The following is a 20,232-nucleotide window of genomic DNA, read 5'->3' as shown; positions in this document are numbered from 1 at the left end:
TTTAACACCCAGCCAGCTTGGTGTTCTACTACGTCCTTCCCAGACTGCCACAACAACATGGGGAAACCAGGACACTTGGTCTCTCAGGTTTCTTTTACCTCACGCTCACATGAACTTCTCTCTTCCCATGGGTATTTAGGATTGTGTTAACTGCATCTGGTATGGGGAAGGGATAATACAAACCTGATTCTTCCTGGCTTTGCTGAAGCCTCCTCAGCCTAATATCATGGGGCAAACCACTGGAGTTCCTTCCCTCCACCTTCCCACTGCACCAGGGAAGGAAATTAAAACCACTTTTGCAATGCATACAGCTGCTCCATCCTTCCGACTGGGAGAGGTGGAGACAACTCTTGTGTCCTTGCCTCAGTGGCAAGGATCACATCAGGTACCTTCTCTGAAGGCTGATGCACATCTATACTGAAGTCAAACTGGAGCCACAAGGGAACATCTGCGGTACTTTGCATGGTGGTGTGTGTGTGGGTGGCCTACAAGGTGGAAAGAGAAATGGATTATCTGTGTGCCTTTCCCTCTTCTCCCTTGATTTGCCCTGGGGCAGGTCCCTGCATTGCTTCCTCACAGGCACGCAGCTGTGGTGGGTGGTAGGTCCTGTGCCCATAACCAGTGGGCATGACTCCCTCCTCATACTATTCATGTAGCTGCCCTGTTTTGGTCCAGTTGATGCAACAGTATTTTAAGTCATTGCTGTGTCCCTTCTGACAAAAGGATTGAGGCCCAGTCTTCCTTAAAGCTGCCACTTTCAAAGCATAAAGAAAGAACATCTCAGAAGGGAGCCAAGTCATGGGAACTGCACTGGGTAGTCCTTTTCTCCTCTTGGTCTGAGTTAGTCACTCATTCAAGCTCACTGTCCTGTCAGGGCATAACCCACCCAGCTGCATGGTCTCCCAGCCTCCGATACTACTGTCCATGAGGAAAGAAAAATCATAAAATGCAAAACATTTGAGTCACAAAGGGTGAGTGAGTAGGATTAGGTGAGGCTGTGCTGACTAACCCACCCCAGCAACAGGCAAGAGTTGCTCCCAACTTCTGAAGGAAACAGATCTGGCTGTGCTGAAGCTCAAAGTGGCTGAAGGTGCTGCTGGTGCACAAACATCTGATCCTGGGCCACCCGGCCAAAATGGCATCCCAGGCCTGTGTTTGGCTGGATTTACACAGAGGCATCACAAAATCGAGGATGGAAAGCAAACCAGGGATATATATTGTCACTATTGTTGCATCTGACAAAAGAGAGTCAAATCCCCTGAGGCAGAAACAATTTATCGGTGGACCAAAATGACTCATTAGGAGCTGTTTCAAACAATTAGCGTCTTTGTATTGAAAAGGCATGTCCTGATGAATTTGGCAAGGACACAATTTCAGATTATTTTATAGTCTGCTTTGTAAAGCTGTATGTGGGGTTAATGACAGTTTAGTATTAATTGTGTATCTCTGGCAATTTGCAGAGAGACAGTAGTCTGACTAGAATCTTGTTCTTGCTTTTAATATTTCTAGTTCTTGAACAACAAAACAACTGGAAATTAGAGCACTGCTTTCATAAATGGCTTTATCTGAGGCCTTCAGGGTATGATACAATTAACCATTTAATTGTGAGGCCCTGTATGGAGAGCATAAAATTTACTCTTCCCCAGCAACAGTGCATCCTTCTCCAGACTAGAGTGTGATGGCTGTTTGCTAGTGACTAGCAGTGCCAAGATAACTCTTTGGAGAGTCACGCTTACATCTGGCTGATGCTGGGCTGGGAGGAAACGACATGGTCAGGACACACTTAGTAGTAAACCAGCTTACCTGTTCAGTCACACTGATAAACAGATGCATAAATACAAAAGTGTGGCTTCTTATCACAAGCAACATGTGTGTGCAGGGGCTGAGACCTGGCTGCTTCAAATTTCCAGGAATCAGCTGGTAATGTATTAGCTGTGTTAAGATAAAGCCTGGTGTCTGCGAGGCCTGCTGTTAACTCTCCTTTATGTGTGTGTGCAGAGATACAGAGCATTTGGTGCTGTAGATTCTGGTCTCAACTTCAACAGGATGAAGACAACTGTCACACAGCAATTGTTCAGTGAAGGGCACTTGTTCAGTGTGAGGCATAAACGGTTGATAAATTTCATCTTTCATTTACCGCAGCTTTAAATGCTTCAGGGTAGTAACATGGATTGTAAATCCTGACCATTATTTAAATGAATTGTAAAATTCTAACTGACTTCCATGTGACCAAAATGACAACTTGAATTTACAGATGTCCAAGTGGCATTCTTCGGGGCATGGAAAATTAATTTCCACGGGGATTAGATACATGCACAGCGATGTCCACAGACCCCTTTCTCAGCTTATTTTGAATGACTGGTGAGGTTTTGTTGGTCTTTCAGCACTTCACTCTTGTAATGATTGCCAGCAGGAGGGTTCTTTCCTATCAACTAGCACAGCCCGGCTGTCAGTGGGAAGAGTGCAAAAACCCTGAGGGCATCCCGTCTCCTCGAGGCTTTTGTGCCTGGACATGGGCTGAGCCAGAGCTAGAGCTGCTCTCCAGCAACGAAGCCGGATTTTTTAATACTATTTTTTTTAATTTAAACTGCAATAAAAAGACACCCCCAACTGGTGTAAGTACTTGCATTTCCTGTGCTTGCAGGTTTCCAAAAGCCTAAACTTAGCATCCCAAATAGTTGAAGCTTTTTGAGCAGACTGACCACAAGTCAAGTTTGTACCCTCTCTGGGCAAACCTTAAGTTTCGATTCCTGCACATACACACCTTTTTCCAGGAGTTAGTCTTTCCCCAAAGACCTACATTTGCATGTTGGTTAAGCGCATATATAACTTTCCTAAAAACTGGTGTTTCAGCACACAGCACAGGGGGATTTGTATGCGAGACAGGAGATGGTGCTGCATTCAGGAATAGTTTAATTCCCTGAACTCTTGGTTTGCAAGGAAATATGAAGCAATTTGGTTAGGAGCCTCTTCCCACAATGTTCTTAAATCTGTTATTTTTGCATGCTGTGTGCCTTTCTTCCTGTGCAACCACAATTTGCCAAGAAAGGCAGACCATTTTTCCACAACCTGAGATTGAGAGTGGAGAGATCCCCTGAGGCTTGGGATGGGAGCCCCATGAGAGCTTGAGTTGGTATTGATAAGGACTCAAGAACTCAGAGGGCTTCCCAAGGATATTCCATGGAGCAGTCCAGAGCAGGACCTTTTACTAATGTATTTCTTAATGATTGCCTGGGTGCCATCAGATCCTCTAACCAAGAAACTGAGAACTGGGCACCTAAAAGATGAAGCTAACTACCAGCAAGGATAGAAAAAAGAAAAGAGAAGAGAGACAAACAAGAGTGGAGCTTTTCAAACATCTCCCAGAGAAGATGCTTCCCTGGAGGGATCTCTGACACTTGTACAAACACCCAGATGGCAGCTGCATGTACCCTGTATCGGGTGGGCTCCGTTCACTGTTGGTCCCCCCACGGCCATGCCAGGGAGCTTTGCTACCCTGCTTCTCCCTCTCAGCAACTTCCCTCTGCCTTGCTCCTCCAGCAGGGAAAATGTGCCTTGGCACTCAGGCCAGGTGCCAGGCCAAGCAGAGTTTTGTTGTCTTTGAAAAACGCCTGTTTGGGATTTCTGACTCCCTTTTTAAAAGCACTTCTGATGTTTCAGTTCATCTTGTGATGCTGTTTGCCACTGCTGCAAGTCAGGCTTCACTGTTGATTTATATGTGTACGTCTACATACAGATGAGATGACAGCAACTCCTGAAGGGAGCTGTTTCCTTCCTCAGTTCCACCAGAGACTGCCATGCATCTCAAGGATCCTTATCCCAACAGGGATGTAATAAAAAATTTCCACAGAACCAGCCATTAAAAAAAAAAAAAAAAAAGGAAACGGAAAAGTAAATAAAAAGACTTTATGCTGCATTTTTGTTGCTTATAAGTAGGTATTTTCTCCTGTGTTTCCCCAGGTCTGGCTCACGCACCTAGTCCCAGCTATTATGTCAGGCCTTCCCTGACAGAACTCCTACTGCAGACCGAGAGCACCAGGCTGGCACCGGAGGTGTTTGGCAATCGCTCAGCGGCGATTTAAAGATTTAAAGGTAGTGACGACGGAGGAAAGCACCAGGCGAGCGCATTACTGCTCTGCAGCCCGGCGCAGAGGAAAGACAAACACGCTCCTGGCCGCAGGTCCCGGCCTGGGCGTTCACAGGCCGCCTCACCGCTGGCTGCCTGCGCTGCCCTGCCTGCTGACAGAAAACGGGCTCTGTAGGCAGCAAGCGCCCTGCTCTCCGCAGGCCGTGGTTGAGTCCTGCCTGCTGGAAGCTGCCATAACGAAAACTCCTGTCTGCCCTCCTAGGGCTGACCCGCTACGTTCCCGTCTCCCCCCGTCCTGTGCCCCCGGAGACCGGGAGCTCTGCCCAGGCCAGGCCGGGATGCAGGCGGCCGCCCCCCGGGGGGGCTCGGCGGTGGCCTGAAGCGCTCCCCGGGGCTCTCCAGCTCTCGCTGGGGCTCTGGAGGCGGGCAAGGAGCAGCGGGGAAGGGCCGAAACAGAACCGCAGTGCTAGCAGCATCGGCGGATTCACGTCCCGCACACCATGACCGACAGCCAAAGCCGCCAGACCGACGGCTCCCGTTCCCCTGCGGGCATGGCAAGGGGCTGGTGTATTTAATGGCTGCCCCGGGGGACAGGGTGGGTTTCTCTATTGTGTTTTATCTCGGCGCCCGCAGGTGCCGGCCCCCCGCAGCCTGCACGGCGGGCGGCAATGGTTGAGGGGCCGGCGCCATCTTCTGGGCTGCGGCGCACGGGCTGGGGAGCGACGGGGAATGCGGCTGGGGGAGCAGGGAGGATGGGGAGCGAAGGGGCGGTTGTACAGGCGTGGAGGGGAGCCGGACCCTGGGGCTGGGGGAGCAGGGAGCGCCGGTGAGGAGCTGTCGGGGCTCTCTCGCCTCTTCCGCCGCCACAGCCGTGAGGAGAACCCGGTCTCTCTACGGGCTCCGGGGCGACCCCAGACCCTCGGCACTGGGATGGAACACCCGCCCCGGGGCTGGGAGGGAGAGTTCAAAGTGCAGTTGGTGGCATGGGTAGAGCCAGGTGAAAAAGTGACTCCGGAGCAGCTGGAGCAACAAGGTTATCTCAGCCTGGGAACCCCTCCTTGCTGCTGTCAGCAGTAAGGCAGACAGCCAAAAAAGCACTCAGTATGCTGTGGTTTGGATTCGTTCTCCCCTCCCTTTTCTCGCTTGTTAACCTTATAACCCTTTATCAACCTGTGTTTCTCAAACATCTCAGTTGAGGGGCAGAGAAACCAGTGTGATACCAATTTCTCACCAGCTGCTGCTGGCTGCAGATTGCAGAGTGTGTGTGTGGCAAGGCTTCACGCTGTGCACCGTGTGCCATATGGTCCCCCTGTCCTTGGGACTTCTCAGACTTGCTGCATCCAGCAGGATGCTAATTGTACAAAAGCAGGAAAGAAAATGTACAAATTTTGTTTGCGTCAAGAAGCCAAAGGAATGGCGCTTTGCCTGGATGAAGGTTGTGGACATGTGCTGTGCTGCACTGCCTGTGGTGATTGGCTTGCAACAGGCAGTTGGAACTGGTGGGGTGGTGGACATGTGCTCGTCTATGCAGGCATGCCCATGGAGTCTGGGGAGATGTGAAATACAGGTCTTCTTATTTGCACTTATTTGCCTCCTAAATTTGATGTCCCTCCAAAGAGGAGGGCATAACGTTCAGTCATTGCTGAGCATTGACTGAACCTGGGATTCTGGGGAACAGAATTTAACAATGATGCTGAGATTTCACAGAGCTGTACCTTGTTCCTTCATTTCATGCGGGGGCAGCCTTAAGAGCTTTCTATGTTTTTTTTCATCATAGGATCAAAAACAAATCTCGTCTGCACATCCTTGCCCTGATCACTGCCACTCTGCTTGGAGGGAGTCAGTTGTCATTGAGCGAGGCAATGAAAAAAGTCTCTGTAGTAACCAGTGAGAAATGGGAGGTTTGCAGAAATGAATTTTGGTTTCTTGGCTAACATTAAGGAAGATACATTAGATAAGCTGCTGGTCTGCTGCTGTAGGAATTCAGAGTGAATGCCCTGGAGTCATTGCCTCTCTCTGCATGTGAAAGGGACTAACACTTCCCATCCCATCCTTCAGCTGTCTTCACAGACTGCAAGCCCTTTGCTCCAAGGCCTGTCTCTCACTGTATGTGGGGATGACATCTCTCACAATGCAATTGTTGTCTATCCGGTGCTTTTAGGCACGACCCTGATGTTTCTTCAAGTAACCCCTGTGGTGGTGCTTCTGTTCCAAATCCAATTGTAGAAATAAATCTCTTCATCTGAAGGATATTTTGTGGTTCAAGCAGAGAGCTGCAGCACAAGAGCTCTCTTTTGCCTTGCCATTGGCTCAGTGTGACTGTGGGGAAGACATTTCCTCTTTCTGGAGGAGCTTCGTGTCTCTGAAAATCTCAGTAGCCTGTATCTGACATGAAAAAGTGGTCGGGTGTGGAATTGCTTGCATAGTGATAAAGTAAAGGAGTGTTTTGTTCTTGCTTAGTTGTCTTTGATTACTTACCACATAAAAGAATAAAATGATAAAGGTCATCAGCATGGGGGGAAATGCTTTTTGTGGAACACTTCACTGAAAAATACAGTTTTGCAGAATTAATGTATTTGGGAATCTGGACTGAGCTCAGTGCACTGTTTGGGCCAAAAATGAAGAGGGAGAACTTTTCCAAGGACGTTTTTGTTCTGGCATAAAATGTGACACATTTTGTTGCAAGTGGTTTCCTTAAATCACTGCAGTTTCTAGGAAGGAAAAGGAAACATTTAGTGTGTGACATGGAGGAGGGAGGGGCTCAGAGTTCCTGAAAAAGCCTGAAAAAAGGCTCAGACTGAGGCCAAACTTTTTTATGGGTTATGATCCGCTTTTTGGTCAGCCATCACCCAGAGCTCTAGGTCCTCACCATTATAAACCTGGGCTGATGAGAAGACTCCCTGACGTTTTTCTTATGTCAGAGTTGCAGTTTGCTGTTGCTCTCACCCGCAGGAAGAATTTGGCTTGCACCTTGGTGAAGAACACAAAGGAGTGATAGCAATTTACAGACAAAAAAACCTATTTGAAACTGGTGACTGTATCTGAGAGCTCCTAAGCTGGATGGGCTGTAAGACACTTAAGTGAGCTCGTGGAGAAATTGAGGTATCCTTCTGTAAGGACTTGACCAGTTATGGTCAAAAGTAGTAAGATGTCTGGAAAACATGTACAACATTATCTTCAAAGCCTGGATTATCTATTAAATTGTGGATGTCCTTGAAGAAAGAGTCTCTCCTGTGTGCTGGATTGTGCTCCTGTATGACCCTGACGGATCAGTGTCTCACGATGAGCTCTGGAAGCTGGACAGCACATCTGTAACAGCACTGCTGCAGTAGGCAGCTGCGAGGTTGCTGGAGCACATGCCAGTCCCCCGGCTGGCCATGCAGTGGCACTGAAAGCAAAGCTAAATTCCGGCCGCCAGCTCTGGCTAGGCGTGTGCGGGTTACAGGGGAGGTGCTGTGCAGGCTGTCTTGTGCTGGGAGGGAGGATGGAGCGGGGTGTGTGGAAAGAATGAATCAGCTGCAGTTTGCAGAGCACAGGGGGGCATGCTCAGTCCTGTGCCGTTTGGGAGTTTGCTGTGTTAGCCCAATTGCTCACAGTATGAGCTGGCTTTCTGGGGCTGCATTTCACAGAGGCTGTTAGGAAATGAAAATGAGGGTCTTTGTTCCTTGCTCAGTTTGCCCTGCAGAAAACCACAGATACTTCAGCTTTCCCTTCTGTGAGAGAGGTGTATTTTCATCCCTCTTTTTGTTCTGCCTTGTCTGTCCCTTGAATGGGATGCTGACTTTGCTCACAAGTGTGTCCGCAAAGTGCGTGAAACCAAAGAGAAGCTGGAGGCAGAAGTGTTAAAATCACACAGAAAGAAGGGAGTGTCTGCAACAGCAAAGGTTTTTACTGTAGCTAGCAACAAAAGGAAAGGTTGCCTGTTGATCTGCTCAATTGCAAAGCATGCACAATGCAACAAATGGGTTTGAGCTGTTGTACTTGAAATGGCTGAAAATATTTCAATGAAATAATTTTGCTCAGAAAATACTTTTCAAAAAGAAGGTGGTTTTGATTAAACTCTGCTTGGATCAAGGATATACAGAGAAACGATTGCATGCTGTATTACAGTGGGTAGCATGGGAGTGCAGCACTCATCTGGGCAGCTAGGAGATGTGAGAGACTGCTGGATGTGAGCTGGGGTGAATGTATCCTAACTTCAGGTACCAGGTTCTAGGGGTATTTTGGGGCAAGATTTTATAGCTTATCAACTGTTGAAACTTCCACTTTGTAGAAAAGAAATATTCATTAGAACCTGGGTTCAAGTCACTGTTTGGTTGAAGATGTGATATTTATGGGGTGCTCCAGAGGCAGAAGTCCTGGCATGCCCTGTAGCCTGCTTGCTGGAGACCTGCTGAGAAGTCAGCCTGGGCTTGAAGAGTCTCACCCTGTCTCATGTGATAGTCCCTAGCCACAGGGATACACCTGCGTTTATTACCAGAAGGATTCGAGAGGCCCTAATTTTGTTCTAAAGTGGGATTTTTCAAAGTTGCAAAAATCTCTGTGGGTTGGGAACCTATTTCCTACCCAGTACTTACTTGTTTTGGTAGAGCAGCCACAGGAGTAAAATGCAAGATTTACTGTACAATGTGTTCACATGTGTGCAGTAGCTAATGGAATGGGACAATTAAATTCCAACTCAGTAAGTTTCTCTAATTTGCAGAGAAGTTCTGAATTGGGAGAATTGCTCAGAGGACTTGCTGGAAAGCTTTGAAAATACATGAGCATAAGTTTCCTTTCAAACTGTTTTAGGTATTATCTGTTAAATAACTAGGTGAGCACAGAGCAAGCTGAACCCCTGACCTGCTCAAGGTAAACAGGTCTCTCTGTGTGACTCTGAATTGAAATAATCCGGCTGGATGAGAAGGCTCCCTTTCTGCTTTAGCAAGAAGAACAAACACTGTGAAAACAATCTCTCCAACCTCGTACCCCTTCTCAGAGTATCATCTGCCTTGTTATTGTACAGCATCTTCTGCGCTGGTATTACAGCTATTCCCCTCCCATATGTAGTCACGGAAAGGGTGGTGGACCAACATAGATGAAGTGTGGAGATGAACAGTGACTCCACTGGCACGTAACCTAGTGCCCCAGTCTGAATTTAAATGCAGTATTGTTCAGGTTGTTCTTACTGCAACACGGGATTATCATCTGCTCGCCTGTCTTTGGTTGTCTTTAAACACTGTTCTTTCCTCAATGTGTCTTTCAAGAATGCAGCTATTGCAACTTGATTTTCTCTGTTTTTCCAACCTCTGAACAAGAAAAAAGATTTATTTTGTTTGGTGTATTTGGCCTTTAAATTGGTGGAGAAATCATAGTGCTTTCAGTTAGCAATGATCTGCACTCTGCACGTACCACCTCTGCAACAGTGAGGGGCTATGGGGTGGAAACAGACCTGGAAGAAGCCTCTTCTTTGTCCTGTGAGGTCCTGAGACAGGAAGGAATGGAACAAAAGGGGCTTAGACTGTCCTAAAATACAAGCCAAGCATGCTTGGGATGCAGACTGCAGTTTTTCATTCATATTTGCTGCTAGCTACGATGCCTCTTGCCAGGCAGGAAGGTACAGGCACAAACCTCAGTTCCTACCAGTCACAGTCACTGCTGCCTGTGCCTTACATCAGCATTCCCCTCACCTAGCAGGTATATTGCATTCCTCCTCTGCTGTCTGGCTCTGATTGATACTGTCATTCGTATATTGAGACAACCAGAGCCTATAAATCCTTCCAAATACCCTATTATTAAAAAGGGATCTCACCTTCAACTTTGGGGTGGTAAGAAGGGCTCATTATGCTTCTGTTTGTTAGCTGTGCTTATGCAGGCAGTGTCTCTTGGGGCTAGAGATAACGCTTGGTGTGTGGTGTAATGCAGTCAGTGAATAGGTTGCATGCTTCAAAAGGTATCTTGAGGGCAGGCAGAGATTTCAAAGGGAGCAGCCTGCAGAAACTGAGATTTTTACAGTTGCATTGTGAGGGCTGGTGATGCAGAGATGGCATTTGTGACTTCCAGGTGGCAGCTCTCTCCAGAGAGGTTCAGAGTGATGGCACAAGCCCAGGGACCTTTTGTTGCTTCCTTGCCTATGTCTGAGGGTGAAGATGGGTATAAAACCAGAGGCCCTGCTTAGCGAGTGCTAAGCCTGACTCATTGAGCCTGTTCTGAGGGGGACAGAAACAGCCAGTATGAGCAAGGCAGGTGCTGTCTTGAACTGACGGGAGGCTTCTCAGCATCTCCCTCCTGTGTCCCGGGAGCCTCACTTCCATAGGGGAGGACAGGCACGGACTGGCCATGCACTAAGCCTCGCTTGCAGGCCAGGCTACAAAGACATATATGAGAAGAGTTATCCATGTATGGATTTGGCAGTATTGACTGTCTACTCCACATCACCTCCAGAAAAATAAAAAGCTAAGGTAAATGTCTATCTCTGCACACAACTGAATTGAGATTTCATGCTTTCTGGACATTTCTTTCCCATTTTTTACTATTTTGCCTCAGGCTGAAGGGTCTGTTTTAGGGCCAGTGTAATAACTATCATAACTTTGTCAGCCTGACACATCAGTATGGTGCCAATCACAGTTATAGAGACCCTGGGACCAGTTCATCACAGCAGCTTCACTCCAAGGCTCCTTTTCATCTTTCCTAATAAAATTTAAATGACAGTAGCTGTTCCAGTCATGAACCAAGAAAAGCCTCTCATATTTCCTCCCCCTTTTTTTTTCAGTGTTGGGTTCTCCATTTTATAGTGACTAATTTATATGAGAGCTGACATCTTCCAGAGCCAGCTGTATGTGTCTGAAACAAGTGTCACTTCTGCTATGTGATACTCTTCCCAGCAGATAGGGTGTTTCCAGAGTTGGTTGGTCCATTGCCACCCTCATCTGAATCCAGGCTGAATTTCCTGGTGCTTATGAGTGGTTTTTTGACCAGGAGCTGGTTCTTTTAATCAGCTATTAGAGGTCTGACCCCCTTGGTGCTGTTGGGGTCCCTGTCTGTCTTTCAGTCCTACATTAAATGAAGAGAGCCAGTGGCTCCTCACATGCTTCCACTTTTCTCCTCTCCCCAGCAGAAGACAGTGGAAGAGGAACTTCTAAAACCCAGCACATCCTTTTCACTTTAATTATGAGGGGCACTAAATGGCCTCCTTGCTGGAAATGGGCCTCACACTTGGGAGGAGAGCTGTGGGGGTTTGTAGCGGATTTTAGATCCTGCAGGCTGCACAGTTCACAGATTTGTACCAGCCCTGAGAAGAAAGTCCTTGGCAGTGAGAGTCAAGCCACAAAAGCCCGTCTCAGCCTTCCCGAAGTGTGAGGGGTCAGGGAGCTGTTTGGAAATCCTGCGGCTTGAACCACAGTCTGAGCTATTTCAAGCACTGAACACACTGTGACTGGAGCAATAATTTGGATTATGCCCATGTGTTTTGCTTATTTTTCATTTAACCTGCTGGTGGCTGCTGTCTTGTATTGCTTTTCAGATCTACTGAGAGCAACTGCTTGTGACTGCATTAATAGGAGTGGATGTTTATGACTGATCTCTTGGTGGTTGCAAAACCCATCATGCTCCATCAAGCATCACACTTGGCTTGGTTCGAACAGGTATTTTTCTAGCAGAAAGCTGGAGAGTGACCAGAATCACTGAGACTCTCAGAGTCTTGGTGGGAAAGGGGAAGGATGCTGGGGAGGGTGTCAGTTGGGTGGGGTGGATGCTGCCCCAGTCCAAATGCCCCACAGGTGGTAAGCTCACACGTTGGGGTTGTGTGCTGTAGGTGGGTAAGGGCAGGATTGCAGACTCCAGGCATTGGTAGGTTCCCTTCATGTCATTCAAAGGTCATAAAGGAAGCTGAAGGGAAAGCAGGAGACTGCAGTGGTAATGTGTGAAATCTGAGTCCTGTGGCAGGGAGGTGGGAGATGGAAACTGATGTCCTTTCTCATCTCGGTTACCTCTTCATCCAGTGAATTTTACTGTTCTAGTATGGGGAAGACCTGCTCCAGCTACTGCACCAAAATAGAACTCCCCTTTGACCTCAGGACTTTTCCTTCCTTTCTCTTAGCAATTGGCCAAGTCATATATATAAGGGAAAGGGCAATAAATTATAATCAGGCATCCTCCATCTCCTTTCAGAATGCATGCCATGGAAGGTGATATCTCGGGCCTTATTAATACTGTAGTGGCTATGTACTGTAATGTCACTGTAGTGGCTATGTACTGTAATGTCACTGACTCTGTGGCACAAGCACGCGTTGATTAGCATGAGTATAATAGAGATCAGGCTGAGATCCTCAGACTTCAGTGTCAGAGGCCTGCAGGGTTGTATTACATTTCCTTCCCTGCTTGTGAAAATGAAGTCCTGGGGAAAATGAGTGGTTTGGTCTCATCTGAATTCTTTCTGGAGTAGTGTTGCCTTCAGAACCTCTCACTGGCAGTCAGTGCCTCTCTTCTTGGCAGTCTTAGCTGGAGAAGCAAGGAATGAGTGGTCTGGAAACAACATTTTGGCATCTCTGAGCCATCCATGTTATCTCTTTTAGCTACAAGAGGGGTTACCAGGAACATCTGTTTGTCATGTCTAAGTGGAGACACATTCTGCATCTGAACCTCTGTCGCTTTCTAGAGCCAATCCCAAACTGACCGTCTTTGAAGGAGATGACATCCATCTTTTGTCACATTTCTTGTAAAGACACAGTCTTTACTCAATATCCACTGTCCTTTCATCAGCGCACGTATTTCTGAATGACTGGCCCATACCCACTGGCATCATTGCCCTCTTGCGCTGATACCTTTCCAGCATGCCTTGCTAGATATCTGGCCTTTTGGCAAGTGGGACTTGACCTTGGAAGACTTCTGGCAAAAATGTACCTATCTCAAGAGCTTGGATGTTGCAGGGCATCATCAGCTCTTTCTATTCTAAGTTACTTGCAATTGGCTCATTCAGAAAACACTGCCTAGCTTGGCATTTGCTTTGCTGACTGTTTTCATACTTAGTACTCCTCAAGTAAGGAATCCTAATGTTAAGTTAGGTATCCTGATACTTAGGCCTGTGAAAGTTTGTGGTTTTGTAGTAAGATGAGAGTTCTGGCTGCTGCTGCTGCAGGTGAAGAGTGGGAAGACCTTGTACATTGTCTGAACAGCAGCTAGACAGACCTGGGCTTCTTGTTTCACTGCATATCAGTGGTTCTCACCTGTTTCTTGTTTCAGGGGTCTTCTTGGGTCCCATTTATCCCTATTTCTCTTCTGTAAGACTTTATCATGAATTACAGCAGAAACTAAGAAGTTATGGGAAAGTTGGAACTCTTTCTGTTTTTCCTCTTTCCAGGCGTAAGTCCTCCCAGGGTATATGTACTTGCCGCATTCTAAATTGCAAATACCCCCTAAGGGATGTCTCCCCAAGAACCCACTTGTTACCACTGAGGCTGAAACAAAGCCACACGTCATACTGATTTCTGGTAGCACAGTCTGAGTAGTTCATGGGCTGTATTCATGGTAGATGAGGACCTTGCTTCTCATTTTCAAGGGACCAGATTCTTTTCAGCTCAATTTAATGGTGTAAAGATTTTACAAGATGCCTAGAGTTTGCAACAGACTAATGCTACCCAGAGACACTTTCTACAGCCTATTGCTTGTCAGTGGATCTCTCAAGAACATCTTAAACCGTTAGTTTTGAAGCCTAACAGAGCCCTAGAGGGTAACTGAAGCTCAAAGAGTTACCGTAACTCTGGCAATATCTTTTTAAACCCATTTCTTTTCTCTTACAATGTTTTAAGTCCTGTGCCCCCAGCCTTTTTTTTTTTTTTTAGCATGTATCAATTTTTGCATTTTCCAGCAGAGAGCACCCAAAGTTCTGTTTATGGGGGACTTTGTATGAATAATGACCTGCGAAGCTTGCAGTCAAGTGGTGGGTTATAGTACTAATTAAGGAAAATGTCATAGCAAGAGCATGCTAACGTTGTTGGAATTAATGGCCCAGAGCATTACTACTTAGCACACCTTTTGAAGTTAATGGAATCATATTAACTGGGATATCGGAGGGACTGAGGGACACAGAGTACATCACTGCTGAGCAGCACCTCTGTTATTGCCTTAGGTCTGGAACAGCATCCACGTTCTTCCTGCTTTTTGTGCCCCTTTTGCACAGCCATTTCACAAATGGATGCCTCTGACAAGGCCCAGGGGAAGGTTGTTTGGTCCTAGGGTAAAAGGTAAAAAAGTCTGTTCCAGCTGTGGTTCCAGAAACTAGTGCTGAGAACTGCCAAACTGCCCCTGGCACAATCCTGAAGGAACAGGGAGATGTGTCCAAAAATATTGTGTAGCCTCCTTCCTGGTTCTGATTCTGCAAATTCATCTCTCTTCCACAGAGCTTGTTCCGATGAGCACACCCCACGGGGGCTGCTGCAAGGCACGGTGTCAGAGCATTAAAAACTGGTGTCTGCCAGTGATACTGAATCCTTTTGGATAGCTGCCAGCTGTGGTAGTTGTGAGACTGGTGCAGAGCATGCTTAGACCTCATGCCAAGAAAATTTTAGTTTTGACATGGCAAAAAGCAACTCATGGAGGGCATCTACTTTCCTTGAAAAAAACCTGGGAGCTGATACTTTTCCATAGAAAAGCAAACTCCAAACTTTTAATGTAGCGTTTTATATAGTTGAGGAAAAAGAAAAAATACCCATCAGTTTTCTACCAAGAATTTTGATTCCAAACCAGAATGTTCTCATTTTAATCCAAGTTTTCCACACGGGGGAAATAATTTTCAAGCATCTCTCATATAAAGTAATTAACCATAGACAAGGAATGGATGATTTCAGAAGAATAGGAACACATACTATCTCTAGACAATGATATTAAATCCATTGTGCACTGGGAATGGAAGTTTTTATGATACTGTAGATTTGCTGTTCCATTTTATCCTTATTGAGTTCAGATCAGGAAAAAAAAAATACCTAGCTATGATATAGCATTTTCTCTGTATTATGAGGAGTACAATTATTAATTGTCCTTTACAACATTACTGGGATGTAGGTTCATGATTACTGTTGACTAGATTTGTATACTTCAGATTATCTCCTGGGTCACCATAGGGGAAATGTTCATATTTGTTTGAAATGATGATTTGATGTCAGCTCAGTCTCCTACTGCATGGAAGTTGAAACAACAGCATGGTTTAGCTGATGCTGCCCACACAGGAAATTCCCTCTCAGCTCCATGCTGGCTTCTCCTCCCACCTTGGACACCATGGAGGCCTGACTGCGATATCCAGAGCTCATCATGTATGATGCTGCTCATGTGGGCAATAGCTGGAGCATGTGAGCCCTAATCCTGCTACAGACATACTGCGTGATGTTGGACACATCTCAGCCTTGCTGCTGGGTCTGCTGTGCAGCCACATGTTACAGGTTCAAGGGACAGGCAGGGCTTGCAGCAGAAAGTCCTTCTGTTCAGCAGTTTCTCTCAGGGATTGTTGCCCTGACCTTAGCCTGCAGAACCAGGTTGCTCCCAAGCAAGTATGAGACGTTCCTGGCTGTTTAAATCTATTGTAGCTGTTTGAATTGAAAGATTCCTCTGTTCCTCAGCAAAGTGTGTTGTAAAACACTGACATTTGTTAAATGGAGAACACGTAGGGCAAGGACTCCATCAGCTCCAAGGAGACAGTGAGTAATGGTCTCTTAATGTCTGAGAGCTTTAAAGCTACTATAATATTTTTCAAAGTCAAGATAGTGCGGTGGGACCCCACTTTGCTATCCTGTGTTCAGGGACACACTGTCGCTGAGCGCATAGCCAGCTACCATACTTCAGTAGCCTCTATGCGGAGGGGAAGGAATTAGTTGCCGTGAAACTTGCATCACAGATGAGACAGATTTATTATTTACTTGTGAGCATTCCTGTAGCACTCATCACTCAGCTGGTCACTCACACCTGCTAGACACTGCTTTGCACTTCTAGTGATGGCTGCTCTGACCTCTTCCCGACACACATCAATAAACTAAGCCTCAGTGCATTTGGGAAGGTAAAAACTGCACAGCCGCCATGGGGAGTGGAGAAGGGCATGTCTGTGATCGGGTGGAAACCTGTGGTACAACTCAACGTGGATTGGACCTCTCAGACCAGTGGTGCCAGTAATCTCTGTGCAGGGGCTTCGTGTTACCCCTTGGGTACCTCTGGAGGGCTCAGAAGAAAATGCAGGATAACAACTTCATGCTGAGTCCCCTACTGGATTTGGTTTAAACTGAGTGTTTCTTGACCTCTTGTGCAGAACTCTTGAGCTGAGGGGAGCAGCTTAGCAGAGGAGGCTGTCCTGAGCACATGCAAGACCTGCAAAGGCTCACTACCAGCCAGCAACACCACTTCTGCCATGCATAGCACAGGCCTGAACTGATCGACCTCAACTGTCACCAGTACATGAAGATACATATTAACAGTTTGAAACTTGGCCGAGTAACAACTATGTGGTAATGAGCTGTGCATTTTTAGCTTCCGAGTCTCTGGAACAGACATATGGAAGCATAGGGATGATTTATATCCTCAAACCTGTTATTTACAAGCATTCATGTTCCTCATCTCCCTGTAGAAAAATGGAAAGAGTTGTAAATTTGCCATATACAGTCCCTTGAGCTAATACTTACAGGGAGATGCAATTTAAAACATTCATTTGTCCTGGAGGACTAAGCCTGAGTAGAATTGCCATGGAAATAGGTACAATACCTGAAAGTAGGTGGACATACTCCACATAGTCCTTACCATGAAGAATTTACTGTATAGACACAACAGAAGAAGGAGGAGGGAAATTAGGTCTCCTGTGTGGCAATTCACCTAATTAGTTACTGCCACTAGTGACTAGTTAAGTACTAATTAGGGGCTAACTGGGTCATGAGACGCAAACCAGCTACCAAATAGGCATGACAGCATTGGGCATTTGTTCCCTAACTGATAGTATAGATGTGGAAGTGCATCCACTGCTTTTGGTAAGCGTGGGACTGCTGACATTTTAGAATTGACCTGGAAAACAATTCTGCCTTGTTTCTGAGGAAAAATGTTGTGTGTGTGTGTCAGTGGGAATGCAGCCATTATGTGAGATAAGGTACAAAGTGGGGTGGGGATCAGGGCTTAGAATATTTGCACTTCTTTTTTTCTGGACACTTTGAAGAGGGCAGTGTGGTTCAGTAGGACCAATCCCATGCAGAACCATTTATAAGAGCAGGGGTGGTGAGGGATTGTTCTTTTCCTTTGCAGATAGTCTGGTGGTTTGGTATCATAATGCCCCAGTGCCTGTTGCTTACCATCCAGCATCTTGAGTTTAAGGAAGAGGTAAAATACAGCTGTTTTCTGAACTTTGTTTTCCGTGTAAATCTGCTTTCAGCCTGGTATATGGATTTTTGAGGGCTAATGTGGAAGTCAATAGAACTAGTTAAATGGATCAAATTCCCTTTTAATTCTAGTAATTGCACTGGCTTGACTGGAGTTGTTACTGATGACAAGAAAGAATTGTCAGTTGTGCCATGGACTTCTTATGTGAAGGAAGAGATCAAGCCTCTATAATACTTTGTATTATCTCATTTTTTCCTCTCACACTTTCACAGTCTTGTTCCTTGCTGTGAGTGGAAAGCACCAAGTGCAATGAATCCCCAGTGTCTTCTCTGACTCATGGGCAGAGCTAATAGCAGATCCACAGAGTTCTGACCAGAGGGTAAGGCATGAGCCTTCTTTCTGTCTTGCTATAAGGCTGCCACACATACCTAAACCATATCATTTTTTCCTGATCAGATATTAGTATGAAACAGTGGGAGAAGACTTTTCCTAATCATCCAGGGATACCTCAAAGTAATGTTATAAGCAGATTGCCAAATTCCTCTGTGTGCTGGATCTGCCTTTCTTCCTGTGTGTGTGCATTGATCAGGTGTACCTAGGAGCTCTGCAGTGCCTGATGAAATGGGGCTTCTGCACCAGTCTCAGTCCTGCGGCTGTCAGGGCATCTGCTTGCCTGCCTTACCCCCTGATCCTGCTTGGGTACCTCAGCCATGTGCTAATACAGTAGCAATATTCCAATACTAATACAGTAGCAATATTCCAATACTAATGAAAATGCAGGTTCTGTTGTTCCTTTGCTGGCATTGCTGTATGTTTTAAAATAGCTTCCTTAGGTCTGATTGCTCTCTGGCTGTTACCTCCATTTCCCACACAGCTGTTAGGTGTGTTTTCTCTTTTAACCAGGTGTTTCATGTGTCTGGTGATGGTGAATGCCCCATATTTTCCAGAACCACTCTTGTTGCTCTCTGCATGTTAGCTATCTCTCTCCTTCCCAGAAATGCAGTCCCTGTCATGGCATTTGATCCTCCTTTCCCTGCAAAGAGGCAAAAGGAAAAAAAATCACTTCATAAATTCTCCCGTTTCATCACCTGCCGACTCCAGTTCACCTCTATAATTTTTACTGGTGTAATCGTCTTGTTTACTTTCTGTCTGGTACAGACTTGTCCACAGTGCATTATGCTTCCTGGGAACCTCTCTGTAAGTGTGATCCTCAATATCTTTTTCTGGTTCCTTAATAATCCTCCTAACTCACTTTGCTTTGGTTTTTATCGGTCTTCTAGTCCCTTTGCTAGGTAGTTCATATCTTTAATACAATTCTCTTTATTGCTTGTACTCCTTTACCTTCTGGCCCAAACACATTGGCTCCTGATGGCTTGGGTTTTGCTCCTAGTCTAGACTCCTGTAATTAGCACTGAGAGCACAGCAGGTGAAACAGTAATTTTATAGTCACCCATGGACCTGTGTGTGTGAGGGAGTATCTAGGGGTAGATTAGTGTTTCTCTGCTCCACAGACTGTCCTTGCCCCTGATGCTCCAAAGGCGCCTCTTAGTGCTGTTCCTTTCCTTTTCTGTTGTTATTTCAGGTACTAATGTCTCTTATTAGGCCTGTTTGTCATTTGTCACAGTGGACCTGGGTATGCAGGTGTCTCCCACTTGCAGATAAGAAAGATGCCTCATTTTAGTACTAGTAGGGCTGTTATCTCTCTTTTTAGGCTTATATCTGCAGAGGGTCCACTGCCAGCTCTGTGAAAGCAGAGGGGTGTGTGCTCTAAGGCAAACACCGGTCTCTACATGGGCACTTTTTCAAGACTTAAATGTGTAAGTTAGCAAAAAATCTGAGGATATTCCAGTATTGTGGATATCCCAGTACTGCACTGTTGAGGGCTCTTTAACAAACAATGGGCATGTGAGCGGTCCAGGACTTTTGCCATTGGTTAGAGTTTGTAGTAAGGATTAATGGCCTGGTTCACAGGTTACTTCAGGGCAAAGTTGTGGCCACGTATGCTGAAGTTCTGCAGGAGGGAAACAGCTCCCGGATGCTGAAGAAGGGACCAATCAGCTAGTGTTGATCCCAGATGCTGAAGAAGGAACCAATCAGCTAGTGTTGATCCCAGATGCTGAAGAAGGAACCAATCAGCTGCCTTTGCATTATGTGTAGAAACCAATCATTATAAAGTTTAAGCGCGGGACCAAGCTTGGAAGCTATAAAAGGCAGTGCTCTGAAGTGAATAAAGGTCAGTTTCTGATTACATTAATCAGCGTGCTGTCCGTTGATCTTCTGCACTGCACTAAAGCTAGGAAAAACTAGGGAAATTAATGACTGATGGAAATGGATAGTGGAGGATACTAGGGTGTTCTGTAGGCCAGGCTCTCTCAAAGCAAACATAAATCCTGATGATAGTCTGTTCTGCTTCATGGATCTTTTTTATATTTGATGTCATTGATAATATGTGCAAGATTAGTGTTAGATGAGAAGCAAGGTAACATATGTGTGCAATTTCTTTGCTCCAGTATGAGGAATAAATCCAAGCAAGGTTTCATCCCATACTCTAGTCTTCAGCCTGTACCCATAGCTGAACTGATGCAGTCTTCCCTATGAACGACAGCCCTGCCTCACCAGCACACAGGTGTGGGTCCCACTCCATGTGATGTGGCATGGGGACACAAACAGTGGGTAACAAGAGAATAAATACCACAGGTGAACTTTCAACTAATCCCAGACAGAGAACTTTTCCTGTGATCAATACACTGGCTTCTATGATGGGGCTGTGGAACTGATGGACAGGGGTAGAGCAGTTGACGTCGTGTACCTGGACTTATGCAAAG

At 46.1% G+C, this 20,232-nt stretch overlaps 1 long non-coding RNA gene across 1 annotated transcript; it reads left to right on the top strand.

Moving 5' to 3' along the window:
* Positions 1-16,982: 16,982 nt before the first annotated feature.
* LOC136011215 (uncharacterized) lies at positions 16,983-19,439 on the top strand. The gene is made up of 3 exons (XR_010611291.1): positions 16,983-17,064; positions 17,333-17,407; positions 19,379-19,439. It is a non-coding gene; the product is annotated as an uncharacterized LOC136011215 (long non-coding RNA).
* The last annotated feature ends 793 nt before the right edge of the window (positions 19,440-20,232 follow it).

This window comes from Lathamus discolor, chromosome 3 (genome assembly GCF_037157495.1).
Source record: "Lathamus discolor isolate bLatDis1 chromosome 3, bLatDis1.hap1, whole genome shotgun sequence".
NCBI classification, from domain to species: Eukaryota; Metazoa; Chordata; class Aves; order Psittaciformes; family Psittacidae; genus Lathamus; species Lathamus discolor.
Note: the sequence above shows the minus strand (reverse complement) of the source record. Positions and strands in the feature narration are given on the sequence as shown.